The following is a 15,256-nucleotide window of genomic DNA, read 5'->3' on the forward strand; positions in this document are numbered from 1 at the left end:
AAAACGATCAACAATGGAAGAAATAAACCCCAAAATCGCGGACAAGATGACTATTTAAACATTATGCACATGCCTGAAATCCTTCTTCGCGAACGCGGTCAACGCCTCGCGTTCACGAAGCACAATCCAACTTTGACCAAAAATTACGCTTCACGATCGCGACATGCCCAGTGCGAACGCGATGCTTTCCTCGGACAACTCTTCGCGAACGCGATGAACAACTTGACCTCAAACCCAGCTGACCACTTTCCTCTGCGCGAACGCAGTCCCCTTCACGCGAACGCGATGACCAAACACTCAGCCCTTCGCGAACGTGGAGCTTTCCTCGCAAACGCGAAGGATTAAATCCCATCCTTCATCAACTGACCGTTTGCGAACATGAGGACCCACTCGCTAACGCAAAGGTCTAAATCTTCTGCAATACACAGCAGTTTTCTGCAATTTTAAACATCATGAAATGGTCCGATTGACCACCCAAAACTCATCCGAGGCCCCCGGGACCTCAACCAAACATACCAACATATCTCATAACCTCGTTCAAACTTATACCAATCTTCAAAACACCTCAAACAACATCGAATCAACCAAAACACATCGGATTCAAGCCTAAATTTCCAAAATCTTCTAAATTATGCTTTTGATCAAAAACCTAACCAAACCACGTCCGAATGACCTAAAATTTTGCACACACATCCCAAATGACACCATGGAACTACTGCAACTCTCAGAATTCCATTCCAACCCCTATATAAAAATTTCACCTACCAATTGGAAATTGCCAAAATATCAACTTCGCCAATTCAAGCATAAATCTACTCCGAACCTCCAAAACTCATTCCGATCACGGTCCTAAGTCCCAAAGAACCTCCCGAAGCTATCCGAACCATCGAAACTCACATCCAAGCCCTATAACACATAAGTCAATATCCGGTTGACTTTTCCAACTTAAGCTTCTTCAAAAGAGACTAAGTGTCTCAAATCTTACTAAATCCTCTCCAAACCCGGGCCAACCAACCTGATCACATATAGAACCGATAGACAAAGCAACAAGAAGCAGAAATGGGGGAAACGGAGCGGTAACTCATGAGACGACTGGTCGGATCGTCACATCCATAAAGAGCATTCATATATTCATGCTTTAATTGTTCACCGACTCCAACATTATGCAAATATTAACTCTCAGTAGGGGTGCCCAGGGAATTGGAGGAGGAATGGATTGGCTACTAGATTCACCACTCTTGGATTTTCCCTTATTTTTACTAAACATTTTTTTAACAAAAAATCCATCTTAATTAATCAAACAATACAAAGTAAATAAAACAAAACAAAACTATAATATTAAAACTTAAGAGTTGGAACGAGTTTATCGAATTGACGAACAAATTGTTGAAAATTAATTATCGTTGAAGACTTGAATACTTCAATTCACCAACTTCACAATTTTTCACACAAATTGGAACAATAAAGTAAGCAATTATAGAAAAAAAATTGAGAGAGATTGATGATTTTGTGAGAAAATGAAAGAATGAGGGGGTATTTATAGTTGAAAATAGGGAAAAAGTATAATTATTAAAAGTTTGGGGTTAAAACAAAATTGGGAGAGGGAGGGAGGTAAATGGCTATTTAATAAATAGCCAACGACTATTTCGGCAGAATAACGGCTATATGTTAAATGGCCTAACGGCTATATCTTGGCAGATTTTTTTTAAAATTTTAGTCGTTGGCCCCTGATAGGCCTGTTTAGGACCGCTTGAACGGGCCCACTTTCCAGTCGGTCCCGGTCTCGCGGGCCTCGCCTAAGGGATCGACCCACTACCCAGCTCATCTACCCATGGTCACGGTTCTATCTGGTTAGGAACATTTAGGCCCACCGCCCATTTGGGCTTGCGGTCCTGGGCCGGACCCGGTCCTAACCGGCTCACATGCCACCCTTAGTTTGGCAAAATTCAAAAGTACTCTGCTAAACTTTTAAAAGATGTACATAACAATTTTGATTTTTGTGTTACTTGGATAAAATACTGCAAATTATAGTCTTCTATGGTATTTTTGTGATACTTTCTGTTGAGTTTTAAAGTTAAAATAAGCTTAAAAAATGGTGAATGGGAGATGGAGGGAAAATAAAATATTTGAATTTTCCTCTTTGACAGAGGGACATTGTCCCATATTGGAAGAGGAAAAAATTTTTGATGGGTATGTATACAATTGTTCTTCTTCTAACTTTTAAAGAGTTAAGAAGAAGCCAAGCCTCGCGCCATCGTCGTTGTCACTCGGCTTCTCTTCGGTCAATTGATTGATTAATTTTTTGGACCAAATTTATTTGTTATTCATAAATATTAACGTAATATTATTAAATATCCGGTTTTTGTAAAAGAAGAATTAATATGAAATCCAAATTATACATTTCCTCAACGTTCCCTTCCCATCCGTTTTTGTAACGGAAAAATAAGGTTTTGAATTCCCGTTTTATTGTTGCGTAAATAGCCATTTACATTATGGACGTTTTGCGTAAACGGTCATGATAGCCCTTCTGAAGAGTTGCACCTCTTCAATTTGAACTCAACATATTGTCTATATATATCAGCTCATTCTCTCAAATTTTCCATACGAATTTCTGAATACTTTTCCTTTCTTCTGCAGTGTTTTATTACTACCGATCATTGTGTTCGCTGAAACATAGGGTTTGAAGTACCACTATACTAGTGTGTAATTCGTTCTATCCTGAGAGGAAATAATCTACAACCTTGGGTACTAGGAGGGGATTAAGTTCCTTAACAAAACATGTAAATTCAATGGGCTCCGATTAAATTCTGTTTCTGCTTTTCATTTATGTTTATACGTTATTTTATATTCTCCAAAATTATTTTACAAATACAGTATAATAACACTTTCTAGTAGTCAATCTACAAGGGCAAACTGGAAAAGCTAACAAATTAATCATTTTATTTCTATAATACACAAAATACACAAATTAAGTAGCAGCAAGAGCAGAATGGAAAAAACCTGCGTTCCAAGCAAAAATGTGGAGTGAACAGCGTCGAATTTTGAGCCAGAGCCACCAATATGATTGTTGTCTTAAAACAATTTTTAAAATTCGTCTAAGAGTTGAAAATTTTGAGGATTTACCACTTCTTTTTTCAAAATTTTCTGCTTATTATATTTGAGAATCGTTTGATACTAATTATATTTTTTGTAATAGAGCGATATCGAGTCAACTCATGTATATAGCGGATTCAACTAGTAAATGTGGTTTATTAGAGGAGCTACTTTTGGGAGAATGGTAGTTTTTGAATGTAAAAGAAAAGAGTTAGAACGGTGACGAATCTCTTAAAGATGTAGTGAAAGCTCTCTATATTCCCCTGTAATCGATATATGAGGAACGACTGCTTTAGGTAAACTTAATAAGTAGCTATCTATTCGAGGTAGTCTAAAAAAGAATAGATTTTGGAGAACTTGCTTTGGATACAAAGATCTACCGTGCAACCTATGGGTTCATCTAATAATTTTTGCTTAAATATTATATATGTATTAAGAAATTTACTTAATATCTATAAATATTTTATTGTAAATCTAAATTATTAAATTATATCAACTTGATGTCACTATAAGAATTCATAAACTTCAAATTCAAAATTCTTCTTTGAGTACACCAACTTTCTAATAAGGAATTTTTACATCATATAGCAAAGGTTGATACCTTATTTATTTTAAATAAATATCCTTTTAAAAAATTATACTATATAGATACCTTTTGATTTTTATAGCCAAATATCTATTTATGGTTACCTTCTACTCTTAAGCCATAAAATACTCTTTGTATTATTTTTTTCTCTCTCATTCTCTCAGATTTTTCTCCACCCTCTCTCTCTCAACGTCAGTATCTCTCCCTCAACGGCCCATGTATTATTGTTGTAAATCTTCTTCTTCGGATTATAATGGTCGAAAAACCGTTTCGCATGTTGTTGTTGCTGTTGCTTTGGCCGTGATGGTGCCACTAATTCTCTACAATGTAGAAATTGACAGGGAGACCTATTACAATTGCCAGCCAACCAATGTTTACAGACTACTAATTTTTTAGTAGTACGTTGTTTGTGATCTAGTGAAGGATGAAGACGACCCATCAACCCCCGTTGTAACACATCAGTATCCATTACTGACCTTTACAATACTCTGTTCTATGTACTCTGGAAATGGCGAGGAGACCCGTTTTAGCCGCTTTGTTGCAGGTTGCTTGAATAGATCCATTAGGGTTTAGGAGTTTTCATTGTAATTCAATGTATCTCGTTATATTTCATGTATTTTATTGTATTCACTGTCTTTTTTTTTATTGTATTTCAATGTATCCTGCTGTATTATATGTATTTCATTATATTCACTGTCTCTCTATATGCCACGAATGTATTCATATATATATTTTGATTAATATAATTTATGTATTCAGATGTGTATTATATAATTTTCTGAAGATTGTTATATTTTTGGGGTATTTTTCTGTTGAGAATCTTTTTATAACTGAAAATACAAAATTTGTGTGTTATAATTGAGTTTGTTGAGTTATATTAGGAATCTATTATGTTAATTGATTCACTTTCCGTTTTAAAAATAGTGTAATCCCCTATTTCACGCCGTAAATACAGTCAAATACAGTTGAATACAATAATCTGTCCAGCTATAATCCCATGTTTTACTCCATAAATACAGTCGAATACACTCGAATACAACATCTGATTAACTGGACTTCCCTGAGTCACGCCTATTTTTGCTACTGTATTCATGAATACAATAGCTTAAATACATCAAATACATCTTATAACCACATAAAAGGTATCTATAATCCGTAATATAGCAAATGATATCTATAGATGGCTAATTACTACCAAAAGATAGTGCTTTATGAAAATTTCTCTTCTAATAATCAAGAAATTCCTGAAGACCATCAGTTAGGCATAGTTCAGTTGATAATATAGTGTTATGGTCGCGAATTTTGGATTGAGTTGTTGGGCTATTAAAATAAAAGCTAGGCCCAACACGAATGTCTAAGCCCTTGTTCTTGTTCCTTGAATTGCTTATGATTGGTAAATGTGCAATTTAATCAAGAAAATGAAGATTTGGGAACTTGTTTGTGAAAATTTTCAAATCTCTATAACATGATAGAAATTCAGTAACTTTATTGATAAGCACCAACTCCTTTAAAAAGATGATTACAATAGCAATAGCAAGAGTTTTAACTCATAGAAAGTGCCCTAACTAACAGAAATAACAAGAATCCTCAAATGTTAATTATTCGTAGCGAACAAAATAATTAAAAAATATCAATCATGATCTGTCCAATTAATTCCTGCATCTATCTTGTATATTGTTTGTCAACAAAAGCATCTATAACAAATAGATTCACTGTTTTATATTTTCATTTAAATACCAAACTTTATCCGCTATATATCTGGCTGGTGACGTATGCAGCCACTAGGTTTTTTGTCACAACTGAACCGAACGATTTCATATCCATCATACCACGTGTATGAGTCCAAATTTGACCGATCACGACCAACAACAAGTACGACAAACGACCGGGTCTTTTTGAGTCGACGTCCCGAGGAAGACGACCTTAAGGCAAAAAAGAGACTGTACGATCCTTGTAATAGTGTAAGCCCATTATGGAACATTAGGAATATTCCGTTGAATATTTCTTGTATTTTGTCTTTTACAATTTAGAAGAGTTTCTCTTTTAGTATAAAAGGGGGACAATAACCTTGTAACAGGGCATCGGTACTCTGGAGAGATTATTATTCTTGAATGAAAAGAAACTTAACGACCATCTTCTCGCTATCTCTTATTCTTTCTAGGGATTATTATATTCAGCTAAGATTTACCCCTCCATCTTTGATTGATTTGTTCAAAAAGGTTTTAATATCTTTTGAGTCAAACAATTTAGCGCCGTCTGTGGGGATTTCTATAGCTGAAATCGTAGTTTTCATCTAGATTCTTGAAAGAAATAATCACTTTTCTTCAGCTCCATAAAAGCCAATGATGGCGGGAAAGGGAGAAGCGAGGCTAAAATCAATAGAGGGTGTCACAAATAACCTCCTGAATTCCCTCAACGAGGCCAGTGGAGAAGACAATGAAAATGCAACACCAAGTGTTACACCAGAGGGTGAGATTTCACCTCCTCCGCACGGGGATCTAACGACCTTGCGCGAGAGAGAAACCTCAACATCCTCATCAGGAGAAGCGCCACCAGTAGTCAAAATGCTACTAGAAGAATGGTTAACGAGTGTCTTGAGCAACATGCTCGAGAAACCCATTCAGGGAGGTGTCGAAGACGCGCCACCCACAGAAATCGCAGTTGCTGCCGATGAGCCAAGTGCTACACGAACAGGTAACACCCGCACTATTACTGATGCAGGTGACGATGCACTTATGGCCATCTTAAAGAAAATGGAAAATGAGAAAAAAATACTTCGCGACCAGATGAGGAACATCAGGAAAGGGTCGATAAAATACTAGGTGCTCCAAAGCTATTACCAAAACGCGATGTAGGCCGATTCGTCGAACAACCATATAGCGAAGGGGAAACTCCCCATTATATTCCAAAGACCTTCAAAATGCCACCATATTTGAAAATATATGATGGCACCACGGACTTGGAAGATCACCTAATCCATTATGTTACCGCAGTAAAGGGCGATTTGTTAAAGGAACAGGTGTCGTCTGTACTACTAAAAAAGTTCGGCGAAACTCTGACACGGGGAGCGCTGATGTGGTATTCCCAACTACCAGCACGATCGATATCCACATTCGAAGAAATGGCAGACAAGTTCGTCACCGCACACGCGGGAGCGAAAAAGGCAGAAGCTAGGGTCAATGATATCTCGTCGTCAGGCAAACGACGGGCGAAGGACTTCGAGATTTCCTAGCCCGATTCAACATAGTAAGGATGAGCCTATCAAACGTGTCAGAAGGGAAGGCAGTAGCAGCCTTTCAAAACGGGCTAAACAGAAACGGGTCAAAAGCAACCAAAAAGCTACTCAATAGACTCATGAAATACCCTTTACCACGTGGGAAGAGATCCACAATGCTTATTGCGCCGAAGTGAGGGCAGACGAGGATGACCTGAATGGCCCGCTTCAGTGATTAAAATCAGTCCAGACCGAGACAAGGAGAGATCGTCGCCATGATGGGCGAAGGGATCAACTACTACATTTCAATTGAGAAAGACACTAGCCTTACATCCGAACATCCAATCCTCCACCTCCACGACATGCAGACGCCGCGCCTCGACATACCACACCCTCCCGAAATGAAAGCGGTATGCCTCCACTACTATCTGCTCATAATTTTTATGTTTCCCCCTCAGAAATAGTGTACGCACTGGAGAAGCTCGGCACGAAGGTGCAGTGGCCGCAAAATATGAAGTCGTACCCAAGAACAAGGAGGTCAAACGTCCTATGTGAGTTCCATCAGGAAAGAGGACACAAGACCGAGGACTGCATAGGTCTGCGACAGGAAGTAGTAAGAATGTTAAATCAGGGATACCTAAAAGAACTGCTGAGCGACAGAGGACGAGCCAACTTCGCTCGAGAGCGCGATCAACCTCAAGGACCTCCAAAGTCGCCATCACCAACTCGTACCATACAAATGATCATTGGCGGCGGCGAAGACACGGTAATCAACCATGTGAAATTCACCACCACACATAAACTCAAACGGACAGTCGCCAACGAATGGTATGACGACCTCGAAGATAGTATCATCTTCGATAAGTCAGATACCGACGATTTGTCTTTCCCTCACTATGATGCTTTAGTTATAACTTTACGCATCGCAGATACCGATGTAAAAAGAATAATGATGGATGACGGAAGCGGCGCGTGTATTGTTCACCCACGAGTTCTCATGCAAATGAGGCTCGAAGATAAAATAATATTGCATTGCATAACACTAACGGGTTTTAATAATGCAATAGAGCGGGCATCTGGAGAAATAGTGCTACCTATCCTGGTAGGAGGGGTTACCCTAGAAACGACATTCCACATCATGAACCAGGAAACGACCTATAACACCATCATAGGACGACCATGAATACACGCCATGTGAGCCGCCCCGTCAAGTTTCTATCAAGTAATCAAATTTCCCACCCCATGGGGGATATTCAGCATCCGAGGCGAGCCACGCACCGCCCAAGAATGCTAACGAATCGCCCAAGAGTGCACACATACCAAACAACTAAAAGGGGCAAGTGCGGAGGCATAGCAATCAGCCATGTGGGGAACCAAACCCGACATACAACTAGAGGCCATCAAAGACCCGGATATCGTAGAAGCTTGCAAAGCCACCGTAGAAGATCTCTACCCCGTCCAATTAGAAAACACCGATAGCAAAAAAAGGCTTATGTTGGACACAACCTCTCGGAGCCAGGTAAGTATCGTGAGTTCTTAACTAACAACGCCGATTTGTTTGCCTTTTCCCACTCAGATATGCTAGGAATCCCGAGGGATATTGCCACACACAAGCTAAATGTCGATCCACTTTACCCGTCGGTACGACAAATGAGGAGAAAGTTCAATGCCATAATCAATGAGGCGGTCAGCGAGGAGGTCGATAAACTACTCGCCAACGGTTCCATCAGAGAATCGAAATACTCCCAGTGGGTCGCCAATGTGGTCATGGTCAAAGAAAAGAACGGAAAATGGCAGATGTATGTTGATTTCACTGATCTAAACAAAGCATGCCCAAAGGACTCCTTTCCATTACCTCACATCGACCAACTTATCGATGCAACAGTAGGGCATGAACTGCTGAGCTTCATGGACGCCTACTACGGTTATAACTAAATTCTAATGACTGAAGAAGATCAAGAAAAAATAACTTTCATCACTCCCCAAGGAACGTACTGCTATAAAGTGATGTCGTTCGGGCTCAAGAATGCAGGGGCCACGTATCAGAGGTTAGTCACCAAAATGTTCAAAGAGCAGCTCGGTAAGACCATGGAGGTTTACATCGATGACATACTGGTAAAGTCGACAAAGAAAGAGGATCACATTGATCATCTGAAGGAAGCCTTCACGATATTAAGGCAATACGGGATGAAATTGAATCCTGAAAAGTGCGCCTTCAGCGTAACTTCAGGAAAGTTCCTTGATTTCTTAGTCTCACAAAGGAGCATCGAGGTCAACCCAGATTAGATTAGGGCTATCGATGCAATATCGGAGATACTGACCAGCAAAAAGCAAGTGCAGAAATTAACAGGGCGAATAGCCTCCCTATCGAGGTTCATTTCACGATCCTCGGATAGATGTCACAAGTTCCTCAATGTGCTAAGAAAAGACCATAGGCTGCAATGGAATGAAGAATGTGTCGACGACCTGAGAAAATGGAAAGCATATCTATCTTCGTCACCACTACTCATCAAAATGGACCCGAGTGAATGTCTACTTGTGTATCTAACAGTTTCCAATGTTGCGGTAAGTGCAGTCTTGGTATGTGAAAATAAAGGTACGCAATCTCCGATTTACTATATCAGCAAAACCTTAATCGATGCTGAAACAAGGTACCCTCACCTTGAAAAACTAGCTCTGGCATTAGTCATAGCTTCACGAAAGCTTAGACCGTACTTTCAATGTCACCCCATAAAGGTGGTGACAACCTTCCCCCTAAGAGATATCCTACACAAACCCGAACTATCGGGGTAGACTGGCCAAGTGGGCCATAGAACTAAGCGAGCAAGACATAATGTACCAACCGCGAACTGCCATTAAATCACAGGTGCTCGCCGACTTCGTCGCTGATTTCAGCACAGAAATATTGCCCGAGGTAGGACAGGAAGTTCTTTGCACTTCCACACACACCAACCTCTAGGTCCTCTACACTGACGGTGCTTCCAAAACCTCGGGATCGGGACTGGGACTCGTCCCCGAAGTCCCTACAAGCAAAGTAATTCACCAGTCCATACGATGCCTCGAGATGACTAACAACAAGGCTGAGTATGAGGCTGTGATTGCAGGTTTGAAGTTAGCCCTCAAATATGGCGCCCGACGACTCGTCCTCCATTGCGACACTCAACTTGTGGTGAACCAAGTCACCGGGACTTTCCAAATCAAAGAACAGAGACTATAAAAGTACCAGTCAAAAATTCATAAACTACTGCCAAAATTTGACGAATGTTGCCACGACCAAATACCCAAGGCGCAGAATATCGAAGCAGATGGCCTCGCCAAACTAGCTGCGGCCACCAAAAATATCAACAAGGAAAACGTGGTCACCCTCCTCCATTCCGCAATAGATCACGTCGAGGTACATTCTATAAACTTAAGTTGGGACTGGCGTAACCGCGTCACAGCATATTTGCAGGAGGGAACACTCCCGCAAGATAAAAAAAGAAGCCAAAAAAATCCGGGTACAGGCAGCCCAGTATAGCCTCGTAAATGGTGATCTCTACAAAAAAACATTCGGCGGCCCCTAGGCAAATGTCTTGGGCCAAATCAAACAAGGAAAATATTGGAAGAAGTACACGAAGGGCGCTGCGATGCCCACATGGGAAACCGCTCCCTCGTCCGATGCCTCATCCGCGACGGATACTACTGGCCCACCATGAAAAAAGAAGCAGCAGACTATGTTAGGAGATGCGAACAATGTCAAAAGTATGCACCTATGATACATCAATCAGGGGAACTCCTTCATTCTGTCACTTCGCCATGGCCATTTATAAAGTGGGGAATGAATATAGTCGGCCCCCTCCCAACAGGACGAGGTAAGGTACGCTTCCTTTTGGTTATGGGTGGAAGCAGGCACATACACTCAGATACGTGAGCAGGAGGTCATCGCATTCATATGGAAAAACATAATATGTCGTTTTGGCATCCCTAAAGAAATCAACTGCGACAACGGACCTCAGTTCGTCGGAAAGAGAACGACTGAGTTTTTCGAAAAATGGCACATCAAACAAATACTCTCCAGGCCATATCACCTTGCCACCAATGGTCTAGCCGAATCCTCCAATAAAGTAATACTGAATATATTGAAAAAGAAGCTTGAGGATGCTAAAGGGCTATGGCCTAAACTATTACCGGAAGTATTATGGGCATACCGCACTACGCCAAAAACCAGCACAAAAGAAATGACATATTCACTGGTCTACGGGACTCACGTAGTTATACTCGTCGAGGTCGGAGAACCCAGTTTGAGATACTCCAATGAGAGTGGACCAAGCAACTACGAAAGTAGGCTACAAGATCTGGATAAAGTCGAAGAACGGAAAGACATGGCCCACATAAGAATGGTAGCCCAGAAGCAGCAAATAGAAAGATACTACAACAATAGAGCCAAGGTGCGACCGCTTAAAGTCGGAGACTACGTCCTCAAGGCTAAAACACAAGCATCGAAAGACCCTAATGAGGGAAAATTGGGAACGAACTGGGACGGACCATACAAAATCATAGCTACAGCAAACAAATGAGCATTCCAGTTAGAAACAATGGAGGGAAAACTACTCCAAAACAACTGGAATGTCGCCCATCCCAAGTACTTCCACTTCTAAAAGTAGGCGTCACCTAAGTCGTACTCTTTTTCCCTCACCCGGGTTTTGTCCCAATTGGGTTTTCCCGGGAAGGTTTTTAACAAGGTGACAAGGGAGACGCCTTAAGGATCGAAGTGTTGTTCATTACCTCGACCCGTCGACATGATCTCTGAAGCGAAGTAATGAAGGGACTGGATATGGATAATCGAATCTCCATTGTATGTGAAGAGTTGATATGTAATTCTCACAAGAATTTAATCAAATCTCCATTTTATGTGCAGAGTCGACATGTGATCCTTACAAGTATATAATTAAACCTCCATTGCATGAACAAAGTCGACATGTCTTCTTACGGGAATGTGATCAAATCTCCAACAAGAAATGGCTAAGGCCATCGACGATAATATAAGTTCAACCTCGTTCGAACTACGACGGGATCCCACTTCGACGACAGTTCGAAGCAACATCTCAGTGGCCAAGGCCATCGACGATAATATGAGTTTGACCTCGTTCGAACTACGACGGGATCCTACTTCGATGACAGTTCGAAGCAACATCCCAATGGCCAAGGCCATCGACGATAATATAAGTTCGACCTCGTTCGAACTATGATGGGATCCTACTTCGACGACAGTTCGAAGATACATCCCAATGGCCAAGGCCATCGACGGTAATATGAGTTCGACCTCGTTCTAACTACGACGTGATCCTACTTCGACGACAGTTCGAAGCAACATCCCAATGGCAAGGCCATCGACGGTAATATGAATTTGACCTCGTTCTAACTACGATGGGATCCTACTTCGATGATAGTTCGAAGCAACATCCCAATGGCCAAGGCCATCGACGGTAATATGTGTTCGACCTCGTTCGAACTACGACGGGATCCTACTTCGACGACAGTTCGAAGCAGCATCCCAATGACCAAGGCCATCGATGACAATATGAATTCGACCTCGTTCGAACTACGACGAGATCCTACTTCGACGACGGTTCAAAGCAACATCCCAATGGCCAAGGCCATCGACGATAATATGAGTTCGACCTCGTTTGAACTACGACGGGATCCTACTTCGACGATAGTTCGAAGAAACATCCCAATGGCCAAGGCCATCAATGATAATACGAGTTCGACCTCGTTCGAACTACGACGGGATCCTACTTCGATGACAGTCAAGCAACATCCCAATGGCCAAGGCCATCAACCATAATATGAGTTTGACCTCGTTCGAACTACGGCGAGATCCTACTTTGACGACAGTTTGAAGCAACATCCCAATGGCTAAGGCCATCAACGATAACATGGGTTCGATAAATGAAAGAAAGAACATATCAACGAAATAAATTTTACATTACATCAAAATATTATTTACACTTGTCCTTACAAACAGGCTCAAGTATGCCCCCCGCAAAAACCCCAAAACAAAAGCAAGTACAAACAAAGACTACACATCATCCCCGGTGGGGTAAGCATCTTCGTACCACGAATCCGAAGCAAGGAGGTTCGCATCATCTGAGTTGATGTCATCCCCATCAGGTGTAAGCGGGTCGTACCCGCATGCCTCACGAGCTGCACGAGCTTCGATGTGCACAGCCTGAAGCTCTACCTCAATAGCCCTTATCTCGGCGTGAAAAGCCTTATACACATCAAGCCGAGCCTCCGCGTGGACCCACAACTCATACAAACGACGGGGGCACGACCGAATTGGCTGAGGCAGGAGATGTAGAAGGCTGAGAACGTCGACTTGCATCCTCTGCCCTCAGCAAAGTCATTTTTCCATTTAACACAGCCACTCCGCCTCCAGTTCTTTGACATGCCCTTCGAGCCCTGCAACCTTACGACCAGAGGCCTCCTTCTTTTCAGCCAGCTCCGACCTACAAACGCGGAGGGCATTCTCTAAAGATACGGTTCCAGAAATGGTTGCCGCCAACTTATCAGTACCAACGCTTAGCTCGTCGTTAAGCCCATCTACCTTTGCTGCCTTCGCATTCAACTCAGTGGTCAAACCGGCCACCTTTGCCTGCAAGTCGGCATTTTCGGCCATCACCCCCTGCTCAACTCAAGTTCGTCGTCCTTCACCTTAAGGGAAGCCTCGAGCTCACTATTGCGAGCAACAGCCTTCATGAGATCCTCATCCCGCTCCTTCAACTCTTCGATCTTACACTCCAGTTGGTCCTCCCGTTGTTTGATCCCCTCATGAAACAACTGAAACTCAAGGTTCTAATGATAAATGTCGGCCATCGCACGATGCTTAGCACGATACTGTTGATATTTGGACGACATCTTCTCATAAAGGCCTGTCCTTTTTCTCTCGCTCAATCTCCATGACGAGGGTCTGACAAAAAAGAGGAGAAGTTAGAAACAAAATGTAGAACGACGATCACCACACAAACCCAACGACGAAAAGGGGAGGAAAGGCACCTACCTGCAAGGCCATACCGGCGACCTTCTAAGACAAATCCACGTCACTCATCACCCTAAGCACCTCGTTCTCAGGGGCAGCACATAGAGGAGCTAGAGCAAACGCCACTTGCTCGCAGTTCAACAGCAAGTTATAGTCCCCCGAAATGACTATGTGACGATCAGACCCTTCCGTTCTGACCTCCACATTAGTATGGCGACCCACGAACTCATTGACATCCTCTGGGTCGACATCTGAGCCTGAGCCGCCACCCTCACCATGATGACCTCCAACATTGGATGATGCACCGCCCTCAGCTGAGCGCACCGAGCCGGCTCCTGGGTAAGCTCCTTCCACTCGGGAGACCTCCTCAACAAGATGGCATCAGCCATAAAAGTGGGCACGGGTGTCGTCTGTGACGCCCTGCTTCTATCAGCATCCACGGTCACGCCCTTCCCAAGCTCCATCCTTCTCCTTTTTGTCGATAACGGCTCATCCCCGTTAGAGGACGCGTCCAAAGGATATGAAGTCGGTACAGAAGAAGCCTCATCCCTCACAACCACGACTCGAGAGGGACCTTCTAATTGAATAGGCTAAGGATGGCCCTCTCGAACAGACTCATTCAAAATAAATTGTGCGTCTATAACAGCAACGACCTGTCGAAATGCAGGGACTGGCGCCCTCTTCCTGGAAACTCCACGACCTGTCTTCATGAAGGATCGTATTAATAAATAAGGTTGTACGGCCAACGAAGTGGTAAGGAAAAAATTTACCAGAAGAGACTCTAGGGTCGTAACGCTTCTCAACCTATTGCATGAGGTTGAGAAGAAACCTCTACTGCATGAGGTTGAAAAAATCACGAGTCTCTACTGCATGAGGCAATAAACGGGCTACCCAACCCTTGATATCCGCAATAGGGCGAGGCAGACGTCCTAGAGCTGCGAACAAGAAACAAACAAACTTTAAAATGAATACAAAAGAAGGAAGAGTAAAATGAGCGGAGACACTTACAAGTCTCATTCCATCGCTCCGAGAACCTGGCCGGATCAGAAATGGCGTGTTCGGTTTTGACAAAGAAGTACTTGTGCCAAAACTTGTGGTTTGCCCGGTCATCTGTCCCGACCATCAGCACTTTCGTGCCACAAAGCCTCAAATGCACCATGGTACCCCTGTGGAAGCCGGGCTGAACAAGTGCAAAGGGTGGTGGACAGAAACATTACACTCCGCCAACTCTGCATACTTGGTCAGTAGCAGAAGTACCTTGAGCGTATATGGCGAAAGTTGTGCTAGACAAATTTGGTAGAATCTACAGAATTCTTCCGCTAAGGGGAAGAGAGGAAGAGTA

The sequence above is a fragment of the Nicotiana sylvestris genome, chromosome 2 (assembly GCF_000393655.2).
Source record: "Nicotiana sylvestris chromosome 2, ASM39365v2, whole genome shotgun sequence".
Lineage (NCBI taxonomy): Eukaryota > Viridiplantae > Streptophyta > Magnoliopsida > Solanales > Solanaceae > Nicotiana > Nicotiana sylvestris.